This window comes from Schistocerca serialis, unplaced genomic scaffold (assembly GCF_023864345.2).
Source record: "Schistocerca serialis cubense isolate TAMUIC-IGC-003099 unplaced genomic scaffold, iqSchSeri2.2 HiC_scaffold_1297, whole genome shotgun sequence".
NCBI lineage: Eukaryota > Metazoa > Arthropoda > Insecta > Orthoptera > Acrididae > Schistocerca > Schistocerca serialis.
This window is the reverse complement of record NW_026047510.1, coordinates 56,970-62,148: the sequence shown is the minus strand read 5'-3', so window position 1 is coordinate 62,148 and position 5,179 is coordinate 56,970.

The window sequence follows — 5,179 nt, the reverse complement described above, 5'->3', positions numbered from 1 at the left end:
TATTAAACGCTCCGCGTTATGTCTCCAACTACGACATCCGCCGTCTTCTCCACATTCCACCCCTTGTCCATCAAATCCGCCTTCGCGCCTCAAATACCCTTACCTTCCTACAAAACTCACCTCATGATCACCTCACAGTTCTTAGTCGTGCTGTTGGAGACACACCTTACGCTCATCCGACGCTGATACTCCAGCGCCGGTACCGTCCCAACTGACGGTTTCACTGCAGTTGCGTATCTACTGATCTTTTTAATCTGTCAAACTTTATCATTTCTATCGACCTAGACATATAACAAAGCCATTTCGAACCTAATACTCAATCTGAAGGCAGGCCTAAGGCGATCCTTCGGCACATCAGTGGACAAAAGTCCCGTCAAGTTTGCGGTTTGCGGTGCGGCGGGTGCCACTGTGTGGGGAGACGCTGACTAGAGCGGAGCGCTTGCTACTGGTGTTGCTGCTGCCGTACGTTGGTTCGAGATGCCGCCCAAGACTAGCGGGAAGGCCGCCAAGAAGGCTGGCAAGGCGCAGAAGAACATTTCGAAGGGCGACAAGAAGAAGAAGCGCAAGAGGAAGGAGAGCTATGCCATCTACATCTACAAGGTGCTGAAGCAGGTGCACCCTGACACGGGCATCTCGTCGAAGGCGATGAGCATCATGAACAGCTTCGTGAACGACATTTTCGAGCGCATTGCGGCCGAGGCTTCTCGCCTGGCGCACTACAACAAGCGCTCGACCATCACGTCCCGCGAGATCCAGACCGCTGTGCGGCTGTTGCTGCCTGGCGAGCTGGCCAAGCACGCCGTGAGCGAGGGCACGAAGGCGGTGACCAAGTACACGAGCTCCAAGTAAGGAGGTGGCTCTGGAATGGAAGGAAGGATGGAGAAGGCTCCTCCGTTGCGAGAGCGGCAAAACGGCCCTTTTCAGGGCCACCAACTTGCCTTTTGCGGGAAGGGCGGAATTGTTGTTGTTGTTTGTGTGGACGGCTGTGATGTATGTGTGCATTTTGATTGTGGGTGGGGGGGCGCGTCAAAGCGTGTTGCGCGGGGTACGGCCACGAGGTTGGTCGCCGTGGCGTGGAATGGTGGCACGCCTCGTTGGCGTGGTTTTTGACCCATTGGTGTTGTTGGTGTGTGTGTGTGTGTGTGTGTGTGTGTGTGTGTTACCCGTCTGCGAGGGGGGACAGTGTGATCGGCGACTTTTGTGTCACCGTAACGACGGCCGTTTGCGGGTTTGTTTTTTTTGCACATCATACATGGCGAGGGTGAAATGTGAAATGTTTTTGTTTGGTTTTTTTTGCCGCCCACTATTCCCTTTGCTGTACGCCGAGTTTGACAATGGTGCGACGTAACTGCAGCGTGGAGGTGTGTGAGTGACGTTGAAATGAACGTGCCATTAAGACGCATTGTTGTTGTATTGTACTGTACGTGTACGGCGACACGCACGATGATGTACCATTCGACTCTGATGTTTGATAGCCGTGTCTGACTGATTGCGTACGACGCACGCACACCGATGTCGTCATTCAAGATGCACGCTAGACGACGACGGCGGCGGCGACGGCGGCGGCGGCGGCGGCGGCGGCGGTCGTTTGTTTGGCGAATGTCTGTACACGTGTTTGTCTGTGTCCATCCGGTATGTATTTGTTTGTTTGAAAGTGTTTTGTGTGTCGGTGACGTGGTCCGATCCGTCGCCCCCTGAGTAACTGTCGATCGGCGCGATAGACCGGCGTCACGCAACTGAACCGAAGTCTTGGGCACACCCGTCATACTGTTGTACACCGTCGCGCTGAGAACGGTAACGAAAGGTTGACTTTGATCGGTCGAATGTCTGGGCAGAACGTGAGGAATGAGGCAAGAGTGCAAGGAGGGGGGGCAAAAGAGAGAGGAAGGGAAAAAAGGGGAGAAACGCATTCGTAGAGCAACGGAACGTTCCCGTGTCGGAGGCGTATTTGGAGCCGCACTGAAATGCGTTTAACGGCGGCGCGGCTGCAAGTGTCTGCCGTGGTGAACGTTACCTTTGACGGCTGCATTGGGCTTTGCTTTCGCTTTCGCTTTCGCTTTCGCGTTCGCTTTCCCGGATGTACGTAACGTTTGTTGATATGGTTCTGAGGAAGAGTGTATGACAGTGCCGTGCCGTCCATGTTCGTGTGCCCTCCCATTGTGTGTATGCTATTGTCTGTGTACTTGAATGATGTATGTAGGTGTTAGTGGACATGTTTTACCAGTGGGGGGAAATGGATCGTCGATAGTTGCCGTCACTCTGTCACGGTCGAGATGACGCACCCTCCGTACAGAAAGGTGTCGAGAAAGTGTGTGTGTGTGTGTGTGTGTGTGTGTGTGTGTGTGTGTGTGTGTGCGTCCGTGAATTGGCAGTGTTTGGAGGTGGGCGTGCCCTGGATGTGGCCCGGAAAAGGCTGTTCGTTAGGCGGTAGTGTTGTGTGGACAGGGGAGGGGCATGCGTAACGCTGCTGGCATGGCATTTCGGGAGATGGGAGGGGGCAAACGAGGAAACGAGGAGCGGCGGCCAAAGACGGGACGGGGAGGGGCGCGGTGTGGGTGGCTTGCGCCTGTGCTCGGCGTTGTGGTTTGTGCAAAAGAGGAGGAGAAAAACAATGTGAGTTGCCAGGGAGGGGAGCGGTGTTGTGTTGTGGTTGTCGTGGTGTAGCCGCAGACGCGGCTGTCAGTGAACGTGGCGAGACGGACGGTTGCGCGGAGGGGCGGGGGCGGCGCATTTCGCCGGTGCCGTGCCGTGCCGTGCCTGAAAGCCGCGTGGTCGCTGTGTTGTTGGTGGCGTGGGGGCGAGGAGAGTACCGTACGGGTGTGCTTGTGCGCCGGAAATGGCACACTGCGCCCGCCCGTCTTGGAGGCTGATGGCTGTGGTGTGGAAATGGGGCGCGGTGATGTTGAAGCAGTTGAAGAACAGAAAAGAAACCAAGAAAACGGAAGGCGTGATGCGGCGGTGGTGGTGAGAGCGGGAAAAACAAAACAAAAAAAAAAAAAAAAAAAACAACAAAAAAAAAGAAGGAAAAACAACAAGAAACAAAAAAGAAAACAAAAAGTCTATCAATATTAAAATGTAAATGGAAATGGAAATGGACCCAGGTATAACCTCCCTGCACAAATAGCAGAGAGTCCGATGATAATAAAATTTGTGCCAGAATGTTAACGTCCCTACAAAACAAACCCAACGATAATATTAATGAAAGAGTGAACCGTATGTAACATTGCAACAGACATAATGAAACCTGATAAATTGTATAAGGGCAGCAGCGTTGACCTTTGGCCCTGTATTCAGAATAAAAAGAGCCAAAGATCGGTTACCCCAATGAAAAAGACACTGAAACACGTATGTAACATAGTAGCGATGGCGAGACATTGTAGCATCTGTGACCAGAGAGTTTGCGCTGGACTGCGCGAGTGTTGCGAGCGGTTCTCAGTCAGTCAGTCAGTCAGTCAGTCAGTAGTCGTTGCGAGTCCGTAGCTCTGTGTAGTTGAGGGCTGTACTCTGTCAGTAGTCGTCGCGTGCAGTACGCTAATAGTGGTCATGCAGAGCGGTCGGTCAGTAGTAGCAGCCGAGTGCGGTTGTGTGATGTAGGCGGTCGGCAACACTGGTCAAGATGGTGAATAAGGTATACTGTTAATTAATATAATCATTAGATAATGAAAAATTGTATTTATTGTAATTATTCTCCAACAAGTTCCCCAATAATAATTTTTATTTCAAAAGCATTTTTCAAACATTTAATTTTTTATTGAACTAAAGAGTTCGTTGCACTTCACATTTCATTCCACTTCTTTGAAGAAAAATGTCACTAAAATCACAAAAAAAGAGAATATTATTATTTGCAATGCAGTTCCTCCAAGCGCTGCGCAACAACCAGAGCAGAAATGTGACATCCATTTATTCGGAGGTAAGACTTTAATTCTGATTGTTTTGCACAGGGCCAAAGACCGATATTTCGGTTTAATTGAAGTTTCTTGTCACTGAACGGACTTTTTTTAAATGTTGTGTGAAGACGTTATATTTGAGTCAGATTGCGAATTTCACATTTTTGTTGCCATTTTCAATACCTCTCATTGTGGGCGAGGTTACAATTAGCGCAATGTCCATTAGCATCCGTAAATAACATTGTCCATTATTTTAAATTTTGCTGGGAGGTTACAACACACACACAAAAAAAAAACAAAAAAAACAAAAAATTGCATTTATATCCGCTCCTCAATTGTAGATACCCCTTACACAGCTGTGTGCAATGAATGAGTGCTGGCTGGTAATTAATTGCACTCCTTGGAGGGAAATGCCATAGGAAGTAGTCTTTAAAAAGTGAATGTTTTTCGTTAAGAGACAAAAGTTACTTTAGAAAAAAAGTAATAGTGGGGCTTTTGTTGTTGAACAAAATAAGTACAATGAACATACGTTATCAGATTTGCGCAATGCAGCGTCACACCACCTTTTGATTATAACACAATATACTATACATCGTCCCGAACCGTGACCAGAGTCGCGAGACGAGCAGAGCACGCCGCCGACGCCCGCTCAGTACAACCGTCCACCCGCTACTACTGTCGACCGACTACTACCTCTCCCGACTCGCGCTACAATATATATAACAACTGTTCCTGGCGACCCGGTGCGTGCCACTACTGTCGTCTGGCGCGGTCCAAGCGCCGACTAGCAGCGATAAAGAACTCTCTGGTCAGACAGAGATGCTGTCATGCCTCGCCATCGCTCTGGTAATGAATACATACGTGTTGCAGCGTGCGTACCACCGGAACACGCAGTGGCGGAGCCAAAGACTGTGTTGTCGAGGTCGAGTGCGAGTGGGAAGAGAGGCAGCGTCGGCACGGAGATGCAAGCGAGCGCGAGACGCACGGGGGCTGCGGCGTGGCGCGTTTGCGGTCGGCGCCTTTGGTGGCAACGGCCGGGACAAGCAGCGGTGTATGGTGTGGTGCGGGGCGGACAGGGGCGGCGGTGGACGGGGAGGAGGCGGCGCGACGACGGCATGGGGGCGAAAACGGGACGGGGGACGGCGGATGTTGAGAGGCGTCACGTGCGGACAGGACACAGACACAGAGACACACAGATTGGAAAGGGAGGGTGCGCGGTAGTAGTTGGGAATGTGCGTACCGTGCGGGATGGGAGTGGGCGAGGAACACGGTCGTGGCCCCTGTTTTGGGTG